Raw genomic sequence first — 27,111 nt, 5'->3', positions numbered from 1 at the left:
CCTGACTGGAGTGAGCTCCTTTTTAAACCCAGGTGCCCTGATTAGCCTGCCTTGATTGGCTGCAGGAGTTCTAATTAGCCTGTCTGCCTTAATTGGTTCTAGCAGGCTCCTGATTACTCCAGTGCAGCCCCTGCTCTGGTCACTCAGGGAACAGAAGCTTGCTTCTCCTGAGGCCAGTAGTGGGTCTCCCTTCGACCGCTCTGCTGTAGAGGAAGGAGGGAGAGGGCTGCCGCTGCCGCTGCTGTTCCTGCTGGGCGCTGGGCCCTTGCTGCTGCTGCTGCTGCTATTTTTGCTGCTGTTACTGCTCCAACTACTCCCCTGGCTGGGCTAGACACCCCCCACCCTTCTCTGCTATCTACATACTCGGTGGGTGAAGGGCTGCTGGCCTGCTTCCCAGAGAGAGGGGGAGTGAGGGACTCCGGCTCTTGTTGCTGAGGACACCGTCTGAGCAGTGTCCCTCCTGCCTGTACACCAGACCACCATCTACCTGGAGCTGCTGGGGCTACTGTGGCTGTTGCTAAGGAGCTGTTGGTGCCCAGAGGAGGAGAAGAAGGAGAAGAGGACAGCCTGCTTCTGGAGACCATGTGAAGACCACTGTGGAGGGGGCATTCCTGGACTGAGTATTTTTCAAACTGTGCTCTTGTGGTAGGGGTTTGGACTGTGTATGTTGGGACACCGGGGGTGTGGCGTGGAGCCTGCCCCCGGTCCATCTGTGTTCCCTTTCGCCTCCACCGCCATTGTTGCCCCCTCCACCACCCCTGCTGGCTGTTTTCCTTCTGCTTTGGACTCCTGCCTCTGGGACTGAGCTGCTCGCCTGCCTCACCACACCCGCTTCCATCATTTGGGCCTGCAGCAGCAGCAGCCAAGCATTGACTTTTGCACAAGTGCCTGTGGGCGCACCACCTCCCCCTCCCCCTGGACTGACCCCTTTCCTTTGCCACATTTGTCCACCCCACTTATTTCCCTCTGCGGCCTGATAGTCCTGCCCCAGCCCTGCAGCTATCCCGATGGTCCCTCTACCCCATTCCCAGCTCGTCCTTTTCCCCTGCCCCCCACCCTGTGATCCCCCAGCCCTGATTGGTCCCTCCCCTCGTGTGCCCATGCCCCCTTCCATGCGCTTATGCCCTTCCTCCATTAGAGTTTGCCCTTGTTTCACTGTACCCCCCTATGCCGTTGTTCCCCCGATCCCCTAGTGCAGCTAGAGGAGCCAGAACTCCCCTCTGCATCGGTGACTTGACAGCCTCCCACCTCTGGGTCCTTGATTGCTCCCCACGCCCCTTTAGCCTTCCCTTTCTAGTGCCCTCCTCCCCTGCCTGCAGCCTAGCGGGGAGGGGTGGTTGCCTCCTTTCCTTCCCCTCCCCTCACTGTTTGTCCCCCTCCCTGCTCTCATTATGGCGAGGGACGCAGTAGGGGAGACCCATCATGATGCTCCCACCGCCCCTCCTCCACCTGCCCCCGTGTCCACTGCCCAAGCCTCTACCTCGACTGTCGGTGGCGATCCACCTACCACTGCCCCTGCTGGGGCACCGGCGGCGGCGAGTACCAGGGAGACCTCCGCTGCTGCCACGTCCCTCCCCCCTTCCGATTCGGGGGGAGCCCCTCCAGCTGATGGGAAGGGTCGGGGTGGGAAGAAGGGTAAGGGCCCCGCTAGAAAGGCCAGGCCCTCCATGGCAGAGACTACGCCCGCTGCCGCGTCCCCGCTGCCAGCCGTGGCATCCCTCCCCGCTATTCTCTACATCAGCTCCGCGGGTGTCCCTCCTCCGGCCCCCAGGGCGTATGCCCAGGTGGTGGCGGCCCCCCTGGCTACCGCTGCTCCTCTGACCGCTGCTTCCGGTACCATCTACAGCGGCCGGGGCCTCTTTTCCAACTTGACCGGGAAGCACAGCATCCGTTGCCTCCTGGTGCCTGCCTCGCCCCACGTGGAGACCTACGTGAGGGTATTGGTGAGGGTGGTGGGGCCCACGGCCATCATAGGGGCCTCCAAAATGTACGGGAGGGTGGTCTTCTTCCTGGCATTGGAGGCCGCTGCACAGGAGGCGGTTGAGACGGGCTTGGCGGTGGGAGGCGTGTTCGTCCCTCTGGAACCGTTGGAAGACCTGGGAGTCTGCTTAATCCTGACCTCCATCCCTCCCTTCCTGCCCAATGCCACCCTGCTGCTCGCCCTTTCTCCCCTGGGGTGCCCCATCTCCGTCATCAGCCCTTTCCCCTTGGGCTGCAAGGACCCCGCCCTCCGCCATGTTCTCTCGTTCCGCCAGCAAGTGCAGCTTCAACTGCCGCTGGTGGTGTGTGGCAGAGAGGCGCTCGAAGGGTCCTTTCTGGTCCCCGACCAGGGAGCCCACTACCGGGTGCATTATTCAATGGGGGAGGCCCGGCGCTACCTCTGCCGGGCAATGGGGCATGTCCGGAGGGAGTGCCCCTTGGCCCAGCACGGAGGAGCATCCGGGACCCCCGAGCCCCAGCTAGGTGCTGGCCCTGTCATTGCTGGTACCCCTGGCTGCCTGGCATCCGGAGCTGCCCCTCCTCCTCCTTCTCGGTCCACCGCTGTGGAGGAGGGTGCAGAAGAGATGCCGCCGAACGTGGGAGAGGGCTAGTCTGAGGAGGCCTCCTCCCTGGTTTCTACTGTCCTGCCACTGCCTCCCCGAGTCCCTGAGCCATTACCCTTGCCCCCAGACCCGACCCCTGTTAGCCAGCCCCCGAATGATGCCATGGAGGCCTGGTCCTTAGTGCAGGGGAAGCAGGGCAAGTGGAAGGCTTGAGCCTCCTTACATCCTTCAGATTCGGAGGCCCCCCGGAAGAGCAGGAAAGGGGCCACCGATACCAAGCCTTCCACCTTGCCCCTGATGACTCCCGTTCTGTGGTGCCAGCTGGGGACATCATGGCAGCACCGGAAGGTAACGCTGCCCCTCCTCTGGGCTCCCTTCCCACTCGAAGCCTCTGCAAGCGCCGACATGGGTATTGCCTCAGGTGCTGGCGGGGAGGGCCCTGGTGTGATGGATGGTGATTTCCCTTCCATCTACGAGATCTAGGCCCTGGGTCTGACCCCAGTCACGCAGGGGGAGGATGACCCTCTGCTAGCGGGCCTTGATCTGGGCGACGTCACCACGGTCCCCCTGTCCCCGAGTTCCCTTCCCCTAACCGCTGCTTCTGCTCCTGCCTCTGAGGGTCCCCTGGATTCTTCCATCAACCCAGCTGTGGGTGGCACCCTGTTGATGGCTGCCGAGCCCATTGGGGCGATGGCCAGTGCCCCGCTGCCGAGACCCGGTTCCCAGGGGGTGTCCCTCTTGGGTGTACAGCAGGGGTACTCCACTCCTTCCCCTCCCTCTTCACACTTTCTCTCTGGGCTAACTGAGCCATGGATGCAATCTCTTAAATACAATACCAAGAAGAGTCTGTCCTCTCTTTCCAAAGAGGACAACTCAACTAGGCAGAGATGATTTTATCTCTCTTTCTCAAATTCCTGGTGGCTGTGAGCTTACCCTCCATAGATTAAACACCAAGAGAATTCCTCCCTTGTTCTTAACCTACCAGGAGAAACCTCAAAAAAGTTTACAAAGAACTTTAAAAAGGAAGAAAAAGAATGAAGCAGTTACTCTAATCAGATGACATACAGGGTATGGCTTATAGAATTGATATAACGTCTGATTTCAAAAAGATATCCATTTGACTCAGCAAGTTACAAATGTCCCTCACACCCAAAAATTACAAGCTTGTTTTAACTGTCTTTCAAGTTGGAACGAGATAGATGAAAGACCCTTCTTCTAGTGAGAGCAAAAAGGACAGAGTCCAAAATTCCTCCTTGACTTTGAACCATCCAGTTATCCTGATTGATGGGTCCTCCTCGCGTCGGTGTTTGTTCTTTGTTCCTTTACAGGTAAAGAGCCATTACCCTTAGTATCTATTTATGACATACCTCCTCAGGAGGAAGGGCCGCACCATGTGTGGAGACCTTCTCCGCCTCGCGCGCTCGCTGTCCCGTGGCGCCCCTCGCTCGCGACCGCCTTGAGGAGGTGGGCCGCGCCGCGCTCGCCGCTGGCGACGCCCATAGCCTCCAGCAGGACCGCGCAGCCATCTGTGTACCTATGTGATTAAAGAGTCCGTACGAGGCGGACTGCAGTTACGCCTGCGCGCCGCGCCTCGCTCTGGTCTCTACCTCCAGGAAGGCCCTCGCAGCCCGGAGCTCTGCTGCGCCTCCCCCACCACGGAAGTGCAGCTGGCTTTGTTATGGAGCTCGGAGTTCCTCAAGGCCTGGCAGCTTCTCCTCAGTGCTTGGGGGCGGGGTATGTTGTGCTGTCCCCAGTGGCCACCGAGGTCGGGCAGGAGGGGGCGCCCAGCTGGCTTTCGATGGTGATTGCCACGCGCACTTTGCCTTGCTTCCGGTTCCCGCGCGCGCGGCGCGCGCGCCACGCAGCTCCTGTGTCGAGACAAGGAAACTCGTGACGCGGCTTCTCGGGGTTTCCCGGAGGTGGCACTGGCATCACGGAGGTGGGCCGCGCGCGCGCGCGCGCGCCCCTCTCGCTCCCTAGGCGGGGTCAGGGAGAGAATCTGGGAGAGGGTTAGAGTCAGGATCCTGAGCCTCTGTAGTTGAACGACTAGACGGTTGCGCTCTCCTCGGCGCTCTCAGGGATTGGACAAGTAGAAGGGGACCCCTAAATGCAGGGCTCGCCACTGTTGGCAGTGCGGCAGCCTTCGGCATCCAGATAGATGTTTGTCATGGCGTCCCTGCTGGAGTGAGGGCGGGTCCTCACCCACTCCTCCGGCGTTCGGCCGGCCCCCTTTTCGGATCACCATCTTGCCACCGTGACAGCCTCTCTCTGCGCGGAGAGGCCGGGGCCGGCCTATATTGGCACTTTAATAATAGTTTGCTGGAGGATGCGGGCTTCGTGGCGTCCTTCCGGGAGTTCTGGCTGGCCTGGCGAGGGCAGCGGCGCGCCTTTTCCTCGGCGCGGCGGTGGTGGGATCTGGGGAAGGTGCGCGCCCGGCTCTTCTGCCGTGACTACACCCGGGGCGCCAGCCGGCGGAGGGATGCGGCCATAGAGCAGCTGGAGCGGGAGGTCTTGGAGCTGGAGAGGCGTCTGGCCGCCAGCCCCGAGGATCCATCCCTCTGCGGAGCGTGCCGGGAGAAGCGGGAGGAGCTCCGAGCCCTCGAGGACCATCGGGCCCGGGGTGCTTTTGTTCGATCCCGCATCCGCCTCCTTCGGGAGATGGACCGCGGCTCCCGCTTCTTCTACGCCCTGGAGAGGATGGTGGCAGCGAGATAAGATCCAAGCTGGTAATTAACCTTGGAGGTTCATGCTAAGCACCCAGATTTTGGACGCTAAGGTCCAGATTTGGGACAGAGGCTTATTACAGGGTACTCTTTGGTTTTTCTGCAGGATACCCATATGGATCCAGCCGCTGAAGCTAGCTGGTGGCTGGAGTGGGGGGACGGGGCCTACTTTGGCCACTTCTCAGTTCGCACAGCTGGAGTGGCGACCCTCTTCTCCCCTGACCTACGGCCCGAGGTGCTGGGGGTCACTGAGGCTCTGCCTGGCCACCTGCTTCACCTCCGGGTCCGCATGGAGGGGCTTGTGGTTAATCTCGTCAATGTTTACGCTCCAACATTGGGCCCGGAAAGGTTGCGTTTTTATCAGTAGGCGTCCACCTTCCTTGGCTCCCTGGATCCTCGTGAGTGTCTGGTCCTGGGAGGGGACTTTAACACCTCCCTCGAGGAACGGGACTGCTCGGGGACCGAGAAGTGCCCGGCTGCCGTGGACGTCCTCTGGGAGATCGTCGAACGCCACTCCCTGGTGGACATCTGGGGCGACCGCCACCCGGACGATGTCTCAAAGTTCACCTTTGTCCGGGTGGAGGCCCATCGGTCGCGTCACTCCCGGCTGGACCGTATTTACCTGTCGCATTTCCACCTTTCATGGGCCCACTCCTCAAGCATTCGGCTGGCCCCCTTTTTGGATCACCACCTTGCCACCGTGACGGCCTCTCTCTGCGCGGAGAGGCTGGGGACGGCCTATTGGCACTTTAATAATAGTTTTCTGGAGGATGCAGGCTTCGTGGCATCCTTCCGGGAGTTCTGGCTGGCCTGGCGAGGGCAGAGGCACGCCTTTTCCTTGGTGCGGCAGTGGTGGGATCTGGGGAAGGTGCGCGTCCGGCTCTTCTGCTGTGACTACACCCGGGGCACCCACCGACGGAGAGATGCTGCGATAGAGCAGTTGGAGTGGGAGGTCTTGGAGCTGGAGAGGCATCTGGCCGCGAGCCCCGAGGATCCATCCCTCTGTGGAGCATGCCGGGAGAAGCAGGAGGAGCTGTGGGCCCTTGAAGACCATCGGGCCCGAGGTGCTTTTGTTTGATCCCGCATCCACCTCCTTTGGGAGATGGATCGCGGCTCCCACTTCTTCTATGGCCTGGAAAAAAGGAGGGGTGCCAAGAAGCACGACACCTGCCTCCTGGCAGAGGATGGCATCCCCCTCACAGATCCAGTGGAGATGTGCGAGAGGGCCAAGACCTTCTACGCGACTCTTTTCTCCCCAGATCTGACCGATCCTAATGCTTGCAGAGTGCTTTGGGACGAACTCCCAACAGTCAGCATTGGCGACCGGGACCGGCTAGAGCTGCCTCTCACTCTGGCCGAGTTCTCGGAAGCCCTCCGTCGCATGCCCACCAATAAATCTCCGGGCATGGACGGGCTGACCGTGAAGTTCTACCGCGGGTTCTGGGACATCCTTTGCCCAGACCTGGTCACCGTCTGGGCCAAGCCTTTGCAGAGTGGGGTCCTCCCTCTCTCCTGCAGGCGAGCCGTGCTTGCCTTATTGCCGAAGAGGGGGGACCTCTGCGACTTACGGAATTGGTGTACCATCTCGCTCCTTAGCACGGACTACAAAATCGTTGCGAAGGCCATCTCGATGCGGCTAGGGTCCGTGCTGGCAGATGTGGTCCATCCAGACCAGACCTACACCATCCCAGGCTGCACGATCTTTGATAACTTGTATCTGGTCTGGGACCTTTTGGAATTAGGGTGTAGGGATGGTCTGTCGTTCGCCCTCTTGTCCCTGGATCAGGAGAAGGCGTTCGACAGGATGGATCACGGGTATCTCCTGAGCACTCTGTGAGCATACAGCTTCGGACCCCACTTTGTGGGTTTTCTCCAGGTGCTGTACGCTTCTGCGGAGTGTCTGGTCAGGCTCAACTGGACCGTGACCAAGCTAGTCAGCTTCGGGCAGGGAGTGCGGCAGGGGTGCCCCCTCTCGAGTCAGCTGTACGCTCTGGCGATCGAGCCCTTCCTCTGTCTCCTCCAGTAGAGGTTGACGGGATTGGTGCTTCGGGAGCTGGAGCTTCAGCTGGTCCTGTCGGTGTACACTAACGATGTGCTCCTTGTGGTCCAGGACCTGGGTGACTTGGCACAGGTGGAGGCTTGCCAGGCTGTGTACTCGGCGGCCTCCTGCGCCCGGGTCAACTGGGTCAAGAGCTCTGGCTTGGTGGTTGGGGACGGGTGGCAGGCAAGCTCCCTTCCACCCACGCTTCAGGCCATCCAGTGGAGCGCGGGTCCGCTTCTTTATCTCGGCGTTTACCTTTCTGCCACGCATCCGTCTCCGCCAGAGAACTGGGATGGTTTGGAGGTCAGGGTGACGGAGCAGCTCCGGAAATGGACAGGACTACTCTGTTCCCTCGTCCTTTGGGGGAGGGCACTGGTGCTTAATCAACTGGTCCTGTCTATTCTCTGGTACCGGCTCAACACCCTGGTCCCAGCCCCGAATTTCCTGGCCAACCTCCGGATGGCGATTCTGGAGTTCTTTGGGCCAGGGATGCACTGGGTCTCTGCAAGGGTTCTCCACCTGCCTCTGAAGGAGGCAGGGCAGGGCCTGAAGTGCCTGTGCCTTGTATGGTGAAGGTAGTCCTGCATGGAGCGTATTGGCGCACACCTTCCTCCATCGCTTCTGAGGGCTCCAATATGACAGGCAGCTCTTTTACCTCCATCTGAGAGGTCTTTCGCGAGACCTCTCCGGGCTGCCGGTCTTCTACCAAGACCTTCTCCGGACCTGGAAGCTCTTTTCAATGACCAGGTCCATGGCGGCCACCATGGGGGCCGACCTCCTCGCGGATCCCCTGGTACACAATCCCCAGCTTCATGTGCAGGTGGCGGAGTCCCCCGCGCTGCGCCAGAGGCTGGTCTTGGTGGGAGTCACCAGGGTCAGAGACCTTCTGGACTACGACCGGGGAGACAGGCTGGATCCCCTGACGCTCACTCAGCGCATGGGGCTCTCCAGACCTCATACTCCCTGGCGCGTACTTCAGGAGGTGAAGTCAGCTTTACTGCCTGCTACTCGGGCTTACCTCGACCGGGTCCTGCGAGAGGGCAGCCCCACCCACCCTCCACCCCAGACCCCGTGGACATTTTTATCGGGCCCCTGCCCCGTGGACCCAATCGGCCCCCTCACCCTTTCACTGCGAGCTGGCTGCATGATCTGCAGCCGGTTCTGTTCCAGGCCGCATCACGGAAACATCTGTACATGCTCGTGCTCCACACCCTTCACTACCTCACCCTCGCGTCCCTCCCTGATACCAAATGGCGGGACCTCCTGCCACCCCTCGAGGGTGAGAAGCCCGGGTGGGCCAGCTTGTACTCTGCTCGGGTCCTGAGGCCTGCCGGGGTTGTCAGTTGGCAGCTCCTTCATGGGGCCGTGAGCATGGGCGTGTACTTGGCGCGGTTCACCCCTGTCCATAACACCTGCCCTTTCTGTGGCAAGAAGGAGACCTTGGCGCACATTTATTTGGAGTGCGCCAGGTTGCAGCCCCTGTTCCAGCTCCTCTTGAATATCTTACTGCATTTTTGGTTGCACTTTTCCTCTCACCTTTTTATCTACACACTCCCCATCCATGTCCCCACGAAGTCACGGGATATCCTTATCAACCTCCTCTTAGCCCTGGCCAAACTAGCCATCTACAACACCAGGGAGAGGAGGTTGGCCAAAGGGATTTCCTGCGACTGTAGGGCCTATTTCCATTCCTCCATCTGTTCATGCATCCGGGCAGAGTTCCTCTGGGCGGCATCCACTGGCTCCCTTGATGCCTTCGAGGAGCAGTGGGCATTGTCCAGGGTTCTCTGCTTGGTGTCCTCATCAGGTTCCCTTAGTTTAGCCCTATGACCTCACTCTCAATCCTTTTTGTCCATTAGTTGTCCCACGTAATTACTTGGTGTCCCAGACATGTGAGTCCTCCCCTTAGGCTGGGGGAAGGTCCTTTAGAAGTGGGCAGGCTTTGCCCACCCACCCCTCCTGGATACCAATAGGACCAGACTCCTGTACCACACTGACCTGGGTCTGTCACACTGCCTAATGAAAGAAATAATATTAATTCATCACATGCATATATTATTTTACAAACTATTAACACCAGGCTCTCGTATTTATTTTTCAATGTAAAAATAAGACAAAAAATTGCATATCTCTTGAATATAAAAGATATTCAAGACAATTGGCAGCATATTTTTTTGCTCAGACTATTACATTTTAGTCAATTGGAAGTCACATAATAGACTTATATTAGGCATATTAATAGGGCAACTTGTGGAAGTTAAGAGAGCAAATTATCTGCTGCATTTTAACATATAACCCCATTAAACATAATTATCACAAAGTTTCATTTAGCTTGTTGTCAAAGAGGAAATTGTCTCTATGGACTTGATACAGACTACAATGATTTCATTTCTATCTTCAATGAGCCAATTTTCTCCCTGTCAAAGTACAATAGTTACTATTTGACTCACTACATTTGTTAATTTCACCAATAAATACAGAAGTCAACTCCATGCCATAACATACATGTCAATTTGATAGGATGTGACTTTCATAATGTGTATAAAACATGCCAATTTTTGGTCTGACTGACTTCAGCAGGGGTAGGCAACCTATGGCACGGGTGCCAAACGTAGCACGTGAGCTTATTTTCAGTGGCACTCACACTGCCCAGGTCCTGGTCACTGACCTGTGGGGAGGAGGAGGTCTGCATTTTTATTTAATTTTAAATGAAGCTTCTTAAACATTTTGAAACCTTATTTACTTTACATATAACAATAGTTTAGTTATATATTGTAGACGTATAGAAAGAGACCTTCTAAAAAGGTTAAAATGTATTACCGGAACGTGAAACCTTAAAGTAGAGTGACTAAATGAAGACTAGGCACACCACTTTTGAAAGGTTGCCGACCCCTGGACTACAGCCTTACTCAATGAAATTATATCCATATAAAACTCAAGTAATAAAATGATCAATTAACCTTTATCTTTAAAATGCTTTTTTAATCTGTGCTTCAGAAAGGTACATAAGCACATGACTAACTTTGATGGGATTACTCAGATGTTTAAATTAGGTATGTGCGTGAAGAATTAGGACGTTGTTCTTCATCTGTTTGACTAGTCTATATATAATGGTCTTGATTTAATGCCTTGATTTATATTATTTCCTTTTTTGAGAACAAGCTAAGAATATTTTGTGTTCATTTATATTTTCCAGTAATTGAACTGAAGAAAGAAAAATTAGAATATAATAGCAGTGCTCTATAATTAAAACTGTAATCACATTTGCAAGACTAAAATTTATTTCTTTAACATGTTCATATGTCATACACACTCTCTTCATGGGTCACTTGACCTTTCTATCATGCTCTCCTGGTCAAAGATCTGATAACTTTGACAGAAAATATTTTAAAATTAGCATTTTTAAAGTTGTTTCCTAACAGTCTAAGGTGTGGAGGATTTTGATATTATTTAATATTACTACTTAATATAAAATTAATTAAACGTTTTAAAGGAGGCTCCTATGGTATCAAATCATGGACAAGATCACTTAGGCCAAAATGTAGAAAATTGTTCAGAACCACAGCTAGTTGGAAAACAGAAAAACTGGTTCTTATTGGGGTACCTGGCTGAAAGTTGATCTTTCTGGAAAATCTGTCCCCATATATGAGTGGTGAACACTTGAAAATCTGTCCCTAAACTTCATTTATGATCAGGTAAACTAGTGTGCTTCAACACTCAGTGCTCAATTTTCCTCATGTTTTTGAAGGAACTCGCATTAATTCCCTTGGAAAGATATTGTCACAAGTGATGGACTTGTGTTACTTGACTTAGGAATGTGGTTCTCCATGACAGAAAGGGACAATAAACTACAAAGTGGTATCAAAGCTAGTCTACAGAGGCAACTCTAATCTAATGAAGGGAGTAGCTTCCACAGTCTAAAGGCCACTGTCCACAAGGACAAAAATAATGACTCCATTTTCTTTCATCATTGTTGACTTGCTCATCAGTTATATACTGTAAAGTGTTCCAAGAGGTTTGTTTTTGTATAATTCTAAAGATCCTGTATTTAAGTTTTTTTCCCATCATACAATGCATTGAAAAGAAGGAAAGATAAAAAAGAGCAGTGAGCTGGTATGAAAAAAATGGCAGGCCAAGAAGTAAGCATAGTATATAAATGAGCTAGAAATCTTAGACTTCATTCTTTCTTCAATACACGAGTAATTTCCATTGATACTAATAGGAATTATGTATTCCTGTTACAGGGAAAAAAAATCCATTTCCTTAAGATTTCTGTATCTTTCATCTCATGTTTATTAAGAGAAACTGAACATAAAAGATACTGTTAAAATTAACTTGAAAAAAGATAATAACATATATTTACAAAAATTGAAAATGGATCACAAGAAAATACTGAGGGCGAAAAAGAAGCCTACCAAAGAAATTCCCCCTTTACAACTCTATAAAAATGTACATCTTTGAAAGAATGCAAATAGGATAAGCAGAAATCAATCTCCCAGCAACACTGGAGGAAATAAGTAAATAAATTCTGTGCATATTTGTATGGGGAAAACAATAGGTTCATTGCTTTAGCAGACAGAGAAGCTGCTGAAAAAACAGAGATTTCTGAAAACCCACCATTTGAACCCTGTAGCCATGCTGAAAGGAACAAGGAATCTTCTCTCTTTTCCAGGTTATGTATCTAATATTGCATTTCTGTGTACTAAAAATTGAATGGGAGTGTTTTGGTATAGAAGGACCAAGATACTGATCAGCTGATGTAGTTCAGAATCCAAAAACTCATCTCTTGAAAAAGGGCCTTCAAAATATTATTATAAAAATAATTTGATAAAGCAGATAATGCTGAAACACTGACAAATGTTGGCATGTGGGAGAAAAAGGACAAGAGAATCATATGTTCATAAGCCTGCCTCTTCCACACACATTACCAAAGAATCAGACAAATCCATCCAGGTATTAGGAGAAAATAAAGTACTTCAGGGTTGTGAAAAGGTATATGTATTGTGACGGGGCAAGGGCAGATGACTATAGGAAAGTAGTGAGAAACAGACATGTTAGTCCGACGCTAAACAAATCCCTGTTACCATGGTAACCAAATGGCAGTTGCTCCAGATTAATCAAGACACCTGGGGACAATTAAGATCCTTCTAGAAAGCAGTGGAGACATCTAGGTTGATTGGTACAACTGAAGCCAATCAAGGGCTGGCTGGAACTAGTTAAAAGCCTCCCAGTTAGTCAGTTAGGGGGGGTGTGTGTGTCTGTAGTGTATGCAGCGGCAAGCGCAAGTCGTGTGTGTGTGTGGTGGTGTGTGTGTGTGTGTTGTGTGTGTGTGTGTGTGTTGTGTTGTGTGTGTGTGTGTGTGTGTGTGTGTGTGTGTGTGTTGGTGTGTGTGTAGTCAGTCAGTCAGTCAGTGTCAGGAACTATAGGAAGAAGCTGTGTTGCTAGAGAAACTGGGCAGGACAAACCCTGTCAGGCACAAGGAAGTCCTGAGGTAAGAGTGAAGTAGATGTTGAGGAAGTGAGGGCTGCTGTGGGGAAGTGGTCCAGGGAATTGTACTCATCCTGTTTCAAAAAGTCAGCTACAAATAACATTTTTTATTTTCCACTAAAATATCAAAATGTAAGGAAAAGAAAATGCTCTGATTGAAATACCACCCTGAAAATAGAAGTGTAACCACAGAAACATGAGCATCAGGAGGAACTAATTAGCCTGAATACTGACTGTCAAGGTGTCACCCCCACTCTGAACTTTAGCATATAGATCTGGGGACCAGCATGAGATAACCTCTAAGCTTATTTATCAGCTTAGATTTAGTAGCTGCCCCCACCAAAAAGTTTAAACAAACGTTTATAGGAAAGTTATTTGGAAACTCTGTCTTCTCCACAAATATTTCCCCAGTCTTATCCCCTATTTTCCTGGCAGGATTGAGACTGATTCATCTCCCACCAGTTCCTGGTGAGCCCAGATCCAAAAAACCCATGGATCTTAAAACAAGGGAAAAAAATTAAGTTCTTAAAAGAAGACTTTAATTAAAGAAAAGGGGTGAAAGGAATACCTCTGTGAGATTAGCATGCAAGCTACTCTCACAGACAACAGATTCAAAACACACAGGATGTCCCTCTGGGCAAAAACCTTAGTTACACAAAGACACCCAATTTGATTTTTTTTAATGCAGAAACCAAGTCACAAAAGGAAATAAACATAATGTAATACATTCCTTCTGTAAACACTTACTACTTTTAAGAAATGTTAGATGGCTGATTCCTGGATCCTTCACTCCGGCACAAACTCTTCTGAACAAACAAAGACTAATTTCCCTCCTCTCTCTTTGAAAACATCCTGTTCCCCCATTGATTACTGTGCTCATGGGTTAGCTAGCCTATGTGACCTTCTTAACCCTTTACAGGTAAAAGAGTAATTAACCCTGGACTATCTATGACACTGACTTTCTTGGACAGATAGTATTCAGGATGGCAATCAGGGGTCGACAACCTTTGGCATGTGGCCCATGTGGCAGGCCACAAGATATTTTTTTAATGTTGACCATCCCCAGGCACAGCTCCCAGAAGCCGTGGTTTGCGGTTCCTGGTCAATGGGAGCTGCGGGGGGGCATGCCTGCAGATAGTCAATGTAAACAAAATGTCTTACGGCCCATCAGTGGATTACTCTGATGGGATACATACCGAAATTTACTGACCCCTAGGCAAGTCCCTCCTAACACTCATATCATGGCTAAACATTTATTTTAAGCATATTAGCTTGATCAGACCAAGCGTAGGAATGTATCCTTGAACTAGAATTTATATTTTTCAGTTTCAGTAAAGACATACCCTAAGTCACTTTTGAAAAGGGGCTTATGTGCATATGTCTTTCTCCTGGCCCTATAATGAGAGATAGCAAGTGCCAGTCATAATCCTAGGGTTTGAATCCGATAGTTTATGTGTCAGGACAATCTAGCATTGGCAGTGGTGCTAAAAACTCAGAAGATGGAGTGGAGGGGCTGAGCCTTCATACTAACCAATAATGCTGAGTTGGCATAGCAATGGAGGGCACTCTGGATCCTGTTAAAGTATGTAGCAGTGGACAATGCTGAGTAGTGTTGCACAAACAATTTTTTTTTTGGTTCAGTAGCTTGAAAAATCAGAAGAAACAATCATTTTGTGTTGACCACATTTTCATTGACCTGAAATTAAATGTTTCATTTCCTTTTTGTTTTTTTAAACCATTTTAAAAATTAAATAAACAAATTTCACATACATTTGCAAATAGTTTTGTGCCAACTCAAAACTGCATTTTTGACAAGTAAAATATTCACCCTCAACATGCTTAGGTTAGTTATTGAGTGTGCTCCCTATCACTTCCAGATGCATTGAAACTGTCTGAGATACAGTTTAACCAAGGTAATGCGTTCTTATCTAAAAGTAAACATACTTTGAGTAAGAACATGAGATATCTTTTAGTAACAGAGCTGACTTTTCACACAGCTAAAATGATAAAGTTTCCCAATAAAGGCAGTAAAGACAGAACAGTGAGTGTGTATATATCAGGATCAACAACCCCGGCACGTGGCTCGCCAGGGTAAGCACCCTGGCAGGCCGGGCCAATTTGTTTACCTGCCGCGTTGGCAGGTTCGGCTGATCGCAGCTCCCACTGGCCGGGGTTCGCCATCCCAGTCTAATGGGGGTGGCGGAAAGCTGCGGCCAGCACATCCCTCACTCGCGCCATTTCCCTCTGTCCCCATTGTCCTGGGATGGCGAACCGTGGCTAGTGGGAGCTGCGGTCAGCCAAACCTGCCAACGCGGCAGATAATCAAACTGACCTTGTGCGTCAGGGTGCTTACCATGGCAAGCCATGTGACAGAGGTTGCCGACCCCTGTTATATATAAAGTCCAAGTGAAGAACAGCAATAGTCACTGATTACGTACAGACTATATGGGCGTCTAAAGGAACTAGATCAGCTATCTCCTTAGTTGGCATATCAAAGGAGGTGTGCCGCAAACTGCAGCTGTGGCATCATCTCTTGTTGATTTCATATCCACAGGGCACCTGTCTTTGTGGTTGATTTTTAGTATAAAAAAACTGCCAGTAAGGAGATGATGCTTCCTGGACTATCAAAGGTCAATCTGTCTGTCTCTTGGCTCTGATTAGTCGATGTAATTGAGGTAAGAGGCCTGTAATCCTCTAATTTGCTCATGAAATCTCTGGAGAGATGCCATAGGGTGGAGCAAACCAGAACTTGCAACCTTAACTGTCCAAGGAAACACTGAGCATGTGGTAATTATTATACCATCATGACACCAAGAAGACCCCTTCTGTCCTGAAGCTGGAAGAAGGAAAGAGTCCAAGACTCCACATGCATTACCAGCCTATCTAGCTGAGAGCCCAAGTAAACTTGCTGGCTTAAAGACAATTTTTGTTCTTTGAACGGCTGTCCTGCCCTTGAAGCTAAAAACCAAGGAGCCAATATTGTTTTCTGAGTATTTTTTTTAATGTTTTTCCTCTTTAATGGAGGCATCCATGATATTATTGTGGACGCTACACATTTTAAGGTGTGAATGCAAGTGTGAATATCAAAAGAAATAGCATGTGCAAACTTTATATTTTAAATAAATCCTATTAAAATTACCTTGTTTTAATCTGGGTCATAGAAAAGTGTTGCAGGAACTGCTTTGCAAGTTAAGAGGAAGTTAGAAATGGTCAGCCACCATGTAGAAAGTGCACAACCACTAAAAGTGCTGCCTAGAGTTCAGACATGGGGTTGGAAGTTCATCTCCCCATTGAAAACACAGTATTGTCCTTCAGCACCCTGCCCCTCATGGTTTCCAGTGCTCCCTTTTAAGCATGGGGACTTTGGGTCTTGTGCCTTTGAATGGTCAAAATCTTTTCCAGTTGCATTCTCACCCAATGTGAATGCTTTTGTGAATGCTACGGTGTGTAGGGAAGCTCAGGCCTGCTCCCGCCACTCGGCTGCAGGCAGGGGCCCAACAGTGGGAGCTACATTCTGCACCTTGTGATGCTAAGCAGCTGCACAAACCACATCTTTCCTAAGTCTCCTTTAGCATCATAGAATCTTCATTCTAGTCTCTGACCTGCACAGTCACCTGTGTCTCCTTTGTAGGTTTGTGCAGGTCTGCATTGTCAGGTCTCAGGCAATGAGCTCCTGGGCAGCACTTTGGCCCTTAGAGCAGCCAACTGCTCCTTTCTGCTGCCTGCCTGCCTCTGAGCTGCTCTGCTTCCCTTTTTAAACTCCTAGCTTGTGCAGACCCTGCAGGTGGGGCTGCCTGGGCCCAGAGCTCTTCCTTAACCCTTTCTTTCTGGTTTGGAGTTTGTATACCCCATTATATACCCTGTATCACAGTGAATAAATTAGGCATAGAAAAAGCAAAGGTGAAAGTCATCTGGTAATGTGACAACTTTGAAGGGCTTCAGTACTATTTCCAAGAGCTGGAAGTAGATGATGCCCCTATGTTTCCAGGGATATTTTGTATAAGATTTGATCACGTCATGCTAATATTGTGGTGTTTTGATTGTTTGTTTAATGATTTTGTTTCATTATTAAAGCTATCCACTTTATTGTATATTTGTTGGTTTCTAAACTTAGTTCCAGCTGAAAATCTGATTTGATAATTCTATTGCTAATTCATAGATAATATTTGTAATAGCTATTTCTAAGGCAAAAAAACATACTTTAAAAACAAAAAAACAGAAAAAAACAACATAAAATTAAAAAAGCTAGTCCTTCTGCCAAAACTAATAAGGTGATAATAGCCTCAACTAGGGTTAAAGGTTAAAGATGAAAAGGTCATTCCCAAAGATAACACAAAGTCACTTGGCTTTATTGCTAAATTAATAGCTTTATCTCTCACACTTCATTACTCATGTTAGACGTGGGCTATAGTTTCACAAATGAAAGCTCCAAATATGTTTGTAATAATATGTTAGGTTAAACAGGACATTAGGATTTTTAAAGGAATTGTAGAATAAATTTAATTCCTGCTTCAAATGTATTAAATATTAAAAAAATAAATCTGGCTATTGAAAAACACATCACAAATTTTTGAGGAACTGTAAATTCAGATTATTTTTTCCTTTGTTACAAAAGAAGAGAAATGAACCCATCAATACTGAAGTATTGCAGCTTTTTTAAAAATAAATCACTTTAAATGAAGGCTTGATTGTATGAATGGAAGGGTATATTTCAAAGAGAAGTATAATTTGCCAATTTTCTTTTTTCTAGTTAAATATTCTCTTCTAATTTGCTTCCTGAGAGGAAATCTTGTTTTCCTATGTTGAGTCACATTGGTTTTGTTTATCCAGCTCCTCCTCGCATTAGTATAGTTAGGTGTTATAAAGCCAATATTAAGCATGATAAAAAGTGATAAATAGTACCTAGAGCAGGAAATATCGTGTGGTAACTGAGTAAACGGTGACATTTTGTATGGTAACTACTCTAAATGTCCCGCTTCTTTGACAAAATTAACAGCAGATGGTTCGTACTGATGTCAGCGCTTGTAAACCTCATGTTTCTAACAACATCTGAGGGCAAAAAATAAGAAGGCACAAGCATACTGGGATATAAGACTTTTTCCTATTTATATTTTTATGTAATTCAACTAAACTATCAGATTAATAATCAGAAAATATATTTTATGCTAATATAGCATTGTCTCACTCACTTTGTGCCTGTGCTGAATACCACATAAATACTACAGTCTTATAAAATTCTACTTGATCACTTACCAGAGGTATGCTTTTTGTATGTTTATTTCTTCAGGTTTTTTATACCTGTCACAATCCAGTTTTTTCCACTGACTGGCTCTATACTTCACATATTTAACCAGGACTCTTACCACAGAAGGCAAATATCATATCCCCACCTCATTTTTTGAAAACTCTGGACCAGAAGAGTGGCCCAAAGTTACAACAGAAGTTTGTGAAAGAGATGTGACTAGAACTCTAGCCTGATACAGCAAATCCCAATCTCATCAACTAAATGAAATACTCTCTCTTTCTCCCTCGCTCAGAAATGTGCATGATCTAATAAGAGAGAGAGAATTAGAACAACATGTTTTGAAGGTGGGACTACTCATGTGGTCACACTTTTGCAAAACCAGAAATTAAAGTGCTATATGCATGCATAGGAAATAAGGCAAGTTGTACTTAACAAGATATGCATGTAAGTTTGGGCAAGTCTGTGTCTTCAAATGATTAATAGTGTGTGATTAGCAAACTCCCTGTCAACTACATAGTGTGGAGAGGTGCGAAACACCATTGGCAAGTCATGCATAGATGTAACTTCTTATGGCCTCCTTTTGCCATCTGTAAAAACTCCTTGCATCTATATTGCTGGCTGAAACAGGAATCCTGGCTAGGGATGCAAGGGAGGAGCTGGACTGACTGGTTCCCTTCACAAGAGTAAAAATTGTGAAAAATTGATACTTGCTTGGAGAAGCATTATCTCTGATCCCCCATTAGAGAGCTTAGTCCGGAGCTAAAAACCTATATCACATAGCTTCTAACTTTTCAACACTGCCAGATCTGGGGGAAAAAATCATCCAGATGACTGGTTGGACAGCCCTAAGAATGGGGGCCATTCCAGCCTCCTTAGTTTTTTCCTGATTCCAGCTCTCTCCATTTTATACAACTGGTCATGCCAGTTGTCATAAACAAATAGTAGGAGTTAATAGAACAGAAGTACTTTATATCTCTTTTGACTGTAAGGAGTTAACAAGTTCAGTAAGCCTGGCTGTCACTTGACCAGAGAACCAATCAGGAGACAGGTTACTTTCAAATCTTGAGGGAGGGAAGTTTCTGTGTGTGCTGTTAGTTTTTGGTTATTGTTCACTCTGGGGGCTCAGAGGGACCAGATGTGCAACCAGGTTTCTCTCCAATCTCCCTGATACAGGTTCTTATAAGTTTAAAATAGTAAGTACTAGATAGATAAGGCAAGTTAGGCTTATGTTTGTTTTCTTTATTTGCAAATGTGCATTTGGCTGGAAGGAGTTCAAATTTGTATTTTGCTGAAAGGATTTTAATTTGTACTTGTATACTTAGGCTGGGAGGGTATTCCCAGTGTCTATAGCTGAAAAAACCTGTATCTAATCCATCTTAAATTTACAAAGATAATTTTTACTGTTTTTTTCTCTTTGATTAAAAGTTTTTCTTGTTTAAGAACCTGATTGTTTTTTTTATTCTGGTGTGAGACCCCAGGGGATGGGGTCTGCATTCACCAGGGAATTGGTGGGGAGACAGGAGGGAAGGGGGAGAGAGAGGCTAATTTCTCTCGGTGTCAGGATTACTTTCTCTCTCAGGAAGAGTCTGGGATGGGGAGAGAGAAGGAGGGGGGAACGTGCATTTTTCTCTCTGTTTAAGATTCAAGGAGTTTGAATCACAGTGATCTTCCAGGGTAACATAGGGAGGGGAAGCTTGAGAGAGGCAACGGTGGGGGAAAGGGTTTACTGTCCTTGTGTTAAGATCCAGAGGGTCTGGGTCTTGGGGGTTCCCGGGCAAGGTTTTGGGGGGATCACAGTGTACCAGGCACTGGAATTCCTGGTTGGTGGCAGTGCTACAGGTTCTAAGCTAGTAATGAAGCTTAGAGGAATTCATGCTGGTATCCCATCTTTTGGATGCTAAGGTTCAGAGTGGGGAATTATACCATGACACCAGTACATTTGGAGGTCAAGGGAATACTTTGACTCTGTATGAATTTGAGAATTTGTGTGTGTTCCTATGGACATTTATGTGCCATAAAGGAACATATTTTAAGCAAGTCATAAAATCTGATTATGGTGCATTACTGGTGAAGGAACTTTTGTTATTTACATTACAGGATTCTACTAATTCAGGAGTCAGCAACCTCTGGCATGCGGCTCCCCAGGGTAAGCACCCTGGCTGAGTGGGCCAGTTTATCTGCTGTGTCAGCAGGTTCAGCCAATCGCGGCTCCCACTGGCTGCAGTTTGTGGTCCCAGGCCAATAGGGGCGGCAGGAAGCCACAGCCAGCACATCCCTCGGCCTGCGCCACTTCCCGATGCCCCCATTGGCCTGGGACGGCGAACTGCAGCCAGTGGGAGCTGCAGTCCTCTGAACTTGCCGACGCAGCAGGTAAACAAACTGGCCCGGTCCACCAAGGTGCTTACCCTGACGAGCGGTGTGCCAGAGGTTTCCAACCCCTGTACTAATCTTTTCTTTTTGGAAAAAAAAAACAAAAAACCAGAAGCTTATTTACACAGGGTGAGTATGGTGTCAACAGTGTAGCTAAATAATCTCTTAAAGCTCTCAAATTTTCTTAGTTTCCTCTTAAACATAATATGGTGATGAGTGATAGTCTCACTTACAGTGATAGATATCTATGGGTCTGCATAGAGCAGATGTGCTGTTTATGTATAATTTAAGGTACATTTAGCATCTTCCCAAATCAGCTGTAGTGGCATTAATGAAAAAAATAAATATTGTGGCCTGTACTAGCAAGCATAATTTTGATGTGGACACAGCAGCAAAATGAGAACAGACATATGCATGAAATTAAGTGGCGGGCACAATTGTTATTAAATTTTAGCCTAGGGAAGGGGAGCTACCTACCCATCACCCACACTCTCCTATACCAGGCATTTAAATGATTCCAGTGCAGGGGTTACCAGTCTACTTACCATATAACCCATAATTTTGGGTAGGCTCTCCTCAGCCTATGCCCCAGGACTCACTTTCTCTGAATCCTAACACCTTCCCTTCCATGAGGGAGATAGAGGGTGCAGAAGGGTGAGGACCTCAGTCCACAAAGACCAAATGATTCCACCCATGAGCCCAAAGCCCACCACCAAAATCCCAGGTCTTTGACCTCTGAGGCTGTTCATTTTATCTATTTAACACACTGGAAAGTGGGCACAAGTGGCCACAAATAAACAACTTAACCTAAGTTCCTCCCTACTTAATCCACTGTGGCCTGAAGTTGCTGTGAGAAAGGCAAAAAAACTCCCTGGCCTGCCAATTGGCTGATGGGAGAAAAAATTCCATCCTGACCCTCAAACGGGTGATCAGCTAGACCTGCAGCATTTGTCAGGCCTGGCTCCCATTCCTAGTACAGCATGTAGGGTGGGGCTACTAGATCAGAGTAGAAAGGGTCTTCACATAGCCCCCACTCCAAGTTAAATTCTGGGATCTGGGGAATGTTAGCCAATCAGACCTCTCCCCATCTGGCCAAAGGATGCCAGAGATTCCCAAGGGGAGGAACTACCTGGTGTCCTTTGAGTGTATCCCTCCCTTGCAGCTGAGACTGTCCACCTTCACCACTGGCCCCATCAAGTCCCCCCAGCTGTTGAGGCAGATGGGTGGCACATATCTAAGTTTTTTCAAGCTACATATATTTCTGGTAGTGCGGCTAGTATGGTGGTTTATTATAGCAGAGATGTGTTGCATGAATTTGAACAAAAATGTGTCCATCTCAGAATAAACCTTGGAAGGTTTTAAAACTAATGCTTACAGGGAGTTAGAGACAGGGTTAGATGTCTTTGAGGCAGAAATAGACTTAAAAATCCCTTAATCAATATTAATTCTTTGGACTCGAGAGAGATGGACAGAGATGTAGACTGTAACCTCAAAGTTCAATGCAACTCAAAGTGGGGCATAACCAAGAGTTATTACCTAATCATGTTGGGTGTCATGTCTAGGATGAGAAGAGCTGGTAAAAGTAAAAAAATACAAATAAACATAAAATAAAAGCAGCACTGCTGTTTTGATTTTTCTATTTTTTTAAAAAAAATTGAAAGTCCATATTTAATTAAAATTTTTGATCAAAAATTCTTGAGCACCTCTATATCTGATCAACTCCAAAAATTATCCTCAAATATTTTGTTTTATATCAAAAATCAAATATTTGAGAAAATCATCAAATTCAAAAAACAAGAAATTTTGACTAATTTTAGAAGTGAGTTGGTGGTCTCATTCCAATTTCTAAGGCACAATTTCTGCATCACAAAAACAGCAACATCATGGTCAACACTAATTTGTAGCCAAGTTGGACCTCTCTCAAAGTTATCAAGGATGACAGAACATGGAGTTTGAACTACTTCTAACTCCTAAATGCAATCACTCCAGTTCAGTTTTAAGATATGCTGTGTTGTGTTTGTCCTGTGGATACATGATATCAGTCTCTAGGCTATCAATAATACTACAAACACTTGTAAAAATGCAATTAAAGAAAAATTAACCAACACTTATATATAAAGCATAGTAGAACAACTGATTTGTGGTAATAGGATTTTTTTTTTAGTGTTTTATTTTTTATCATTTTATGTCTCATTGTGGAAAGAATTATCTCTTATACAGTAACACAGGGAGCTACAGAACCTATATCAGAATATTTCCAAATTCTCACGCACCAAAATAAATGGATTTTGCTGACTCAGTTTTTATAGTGCCTTTGGGAAACAGTTCATTCTGTCAGCAAATCATTTACATTGCATTAAGAGCATCCCTGTGCAGTTTAGTTGCAATCACTTTCAGTGTTGTTGAAATAAAATTATCTTTTGTTCATGTTTGCCAAGTGCCTACAATGAATCTGTTCATGAAGTTATCCTGATAGTCTCTTCTGAAGCTCAGATAAACTTGATGACTTTCTAAGTCAATATCTTTTCAAAACTATACAAAGTTTTCTTAGCAATGCCAAGCCAGTAATATATTTTATATGGTTTTCTGCACATCTCCTGGCTCAATGTGTTACAGTTAGCTGGTAAAAAATATCTTTAGGGGCCTATTTCTGAAATTTCTATCTCTAAGAGTTGTGTGGAATGTCTTAAAATGAAACAGATAGGACATAATTAAGCTGCTATGCTGCCTATTGCTGTACCAGATGAAATTTAAGTTTCTGTAATTTCATAAAATTGTGTTGTCACTTATAACAGGAAAAAAGAAACAAAGAAAATAAAGAATAAAGCAAATACTGTAGGCAACAGTAACAGCATAAATAGCATAAAAAGCACCATTAAAAAGAGCACATAGTATGGACTAAACATTCAAAGGGACAGCCTTCTTTTTTGAGGTTGAAACTTGTAGACTTATTTGCCATTTGTTTTAATTGGGGGTAGAAAGCTGGGTACCTGAAACTCTCACTAATTGATATAAAGTGGAAAATGTTACAGTGTAGTCCTATAAACTAATATCTTCTTAAGCTTGATAGGTAATTGTTCAAGTGATTTAATTTCTTCCTTGTCAATTGAAAAAATTAACAGCTTAGGGTACAAATAAACAGTTTATTGCTACTACTTTATATGTTCAAATCACAGATCTCATTGACCTCAGTAGCAGCCGTGATTGCTACAAATCAGACCCAAAAGTCTCAAGCCGGGTAATGAAGAATAAGTAATTAGTGATCACCTATGAAAATCCTGGCTTAAGTGACTTGACTGACATCATATATATACTATGTGGCAGAGACAGAGATAGAAACCAATTATCCAGAGTGGCATTCAACTGCCTTAATTATGAGATTATCCTTTCTCTTCTTGCAATTCCCATTATTATTCTCTATACACCTTCCAACTCTACTCTGATCCCATGGTCCACTGGGAATATTAGTTGGTGGTTTCTCCATGGAGCTATACGCATGGACATCTACTTGGCACAATTCACAAACTCTCCTGATACCAGTCCCTTGTTCCCTTTTGAGGTGAGAAGGCGACCCTGGAATACATCTATCTAGAGTGTGTCAGATCACAGCCTCTTTTACAGTTCCTCCAGAACATTTTATTGAGGTTCTAGCTGCCCTTCTCCCAGCACCTCCTAAGTCTAGCACAGGCCATGTGCAGCCCCACAAATTTGTGTGACCCTGTCAACAATCTTTCTCCTGGCCCTGCACAAGATGACCATCCAACATACCAGAAGGAGGAAGCTGGACCGGGAGGGGGCATTCTGGGAATATGGGGGTGATTTCCACTCCTTCATGCAATCATGTCTCTGAAGAGAGTTCCTTTATGCAGTGTCCACTGACTCCTTAGGTATTGCTGATGGGAGGTGAGCTCTGTCCAGGGTTCTCTGCTCAGTGTCACCCTCTGTTTCCCTTATTTTCAACCTTTGACTTCACTCCCATTCCTGTTTTCTTCTTCCTTGTCTCACATACTCACTCATGGACTGAGCCTAGTACATTCCCATCTGGAAGGGAGTGCTCTGTAATACGCACAGATACTTGTGCCTATTTCTTCATTTCTATTTACCTATTTTCTCCTAATGAGAAAAGAGTGAGGTTGTTAGGTATGCATTAAAAGCTGACAGTTACTGATTAAATAAATGTCATTGTCACTGGCGTAATGTGTCAAAGGGCTAAATTTAACTCCAATGTAACTCTGTTGAATCTGGCTAATGCATCTATTTGCCCTTTTTTCATTCCTTTATCTAGTGGATCTAATATATCACAGCTGAAATCATCTTCCTCTTTCACTTCTCAGGCCATTTTATTTTCTTTCCCAAAATTCCTTTACTGCCTTCCATATGAACTAAAAGTTCTCATTCTCAACACCAAGGTTCTCCACAATTCATTGTTTGGCTATGCCGAAAGAAGGACAGGAGACATGTGACATGCGTTTTAATCAGGCCATAATTTTACTATTAGATGTCTAGTACTACTCGGCAGATAACAGTGTACAGTGCAGGTAGCCTCATGTTAATTCCATAATTACTCAGAGGGCTTTTACCAGCTCCCCTTCTTTTTCCATCCAAGTCCCTCCAGAAAATCCACTGTCAGGACCTTACCATACGCAAGGTGGGAGGTTTCCACCAGCTGCCCCTCTTCTTCCCTCTAGGTTCCTCCAACAAATCCATCTCCAGGACTTTATCCTCCATCCCCCTTCCCCTCATAAGAGGGTTAAGGTGGGCTATAAAAATGGGGGTTTAGCTCCCTACCGTACCAACCATAGGAGTCCCCAACCACCCCCATTCATTCCTGTAATGAACACCTCTTTTTAAGTCTTTTTCCAAGCCATTTGTCTGGTCACTGTATACCTTTTCTATGGAGTACCTGCACTGGACATCTGTTACAAGGGGTCACCAGAAATTAGCTTGGCTGCCTCCTCCTCACACCCAGTCGGATTCCCAGACATCTCATAATGCCATCTTTTACATCAGTTAAAAACATGACAATACCTAAGTTGGTCAGATGAACCCCATCCTCCTGAAACAACTCTGCTGCCTCATATATTATTTCAGGATGTGAAATTACTGCCCCTCCTATGGTTCCAAGAATTTGGCCTCCTCCCTTTTCACATATCTCCTTTCCTTGGCCACCCTGGGGGTTGGGAGAGGGGCTTATGGCTCCACACCAGACCCTGGAAAAGGTTCAAGGATCAATCCTAAGTTCAGCCCCATGTTCTGAGTATTAGTTCCACCCCCTTAAATATTCTGAAATTGTTTTCCCCAAGATGCACCACAATTATATCTGGGGGCAGCTGACAGGCCCGCATAGCATACAGCAGCAGTATTAGTGGATCCCATAACATGCTCCTCCTTCCATGAGAACTGTGTATTGCTTCGTCACTGAAGCCCAGCTGCAAACCCTCAGGCAACCTGAATGCATGCCTATGCACCCAAAAGACAATACTGTGCCCACAGATAACAGATTCACTCCGGCCGACTTGATCTGTCTTTGGCTGCCACAAATGTAATATCCTGAATGCTCATGCCATTGTATATCATGCAGTTGCACAACCTTTCATGTAGAATCCCTACCAGATGCAGGTACTAGCTTACTGATCTTGAAAGCACCACAAAATGCTGTCAAGAATGCTGCCCTGAAGAAGGTTGCTTCCAGTCCACTTCCTGTCATATGGCACCAAGAATCTGCCCAAGATGCCTGAATATGTAAACTATGATGGGACAACAGGAATCCACCCTGGGACAACCGGTATGCAACCATCCAGCCAAAAACCTTCAACTAAAAAGCCACTGCAAGGATCAGGGTAACAATTTAACCTACTGACAATTGTAATGGCAGAAAGGTGATTCAAGATTGTGGAGGACACCAGTTGATGGGTTGCCAGTAACAGCATGTATCAGAGCACTTGTTCCTTTGTAATGGGCTACATTGTTGATTGGCCTTCCTGATCCTAAAACTGCATGAAATCATTAAAACTTCTCTCATAGCTTTGCCATGTACACAGATCAATGGATCTCTGCACCACACTGACAACCATTCAACGCCAAGGTTACATAGCGCTAGTGCCATCTGCCTGGGTTTCTGGCTGGCTGCTGGTGCAAACTCCAGAAATTTGTGGACCTGAAAATGAGACAAGGTGTGGGCTATGCCATTATCAATCCCAGAGAGGTTATGAAGCAATGAAATTCCCTGGAGCCTTTCCAGGGGCCAACTTCTCAATGACAATCCACACAGAATTAATATGTACTTTAAACCAATATAACAATCAAATATAATGAACTTCTGTCTACCCCTTTGTATATCTGACTTCTATTGTATGCTTGATGTACCATTATCATTTTAAAAACAAACAAAAGGAACACATACAACAAACTTTTAACTTTCAGTGCTATCTAGGACTCCAATAGATATTTTAACTCACAAATATTTCCTGCAACACAAAATAACCAGTATTGCAGACACTACTCTCTGATAATTTTGTAAATGTTGAACTTTTATCAGTAGCCACTTTATTTATGTTTGGAGTATAGCATTTGAATCTACATTAAATTTCAAGCTCCATTGTAAAGGTATTATTTTCCTCCATGTTGATTCCTTCCTGGCTAACTAAAAACAATAATGTGTTTCTTTTTAAATGGCGTCATATATTTCTTTACTTAGCTGTA

Source organism: Chelonoidis abingdonii, chromosome 1 (genome assembly GCF_003597395.2).
Source record: "Chelonoidis abingdonii isolate Lonesome George chromosome 1, CheloAbing_2.0, whole genome shotgun sequence".
Taxonomy (NCBI): Eukaryota; Metazoa; Chordata; order Testudines; family Testudinidae; genus Chelonoidis; species Chelonoidis abingdonii.
This window is presented reverse-complemented; position numbering follows the sequence as displayed.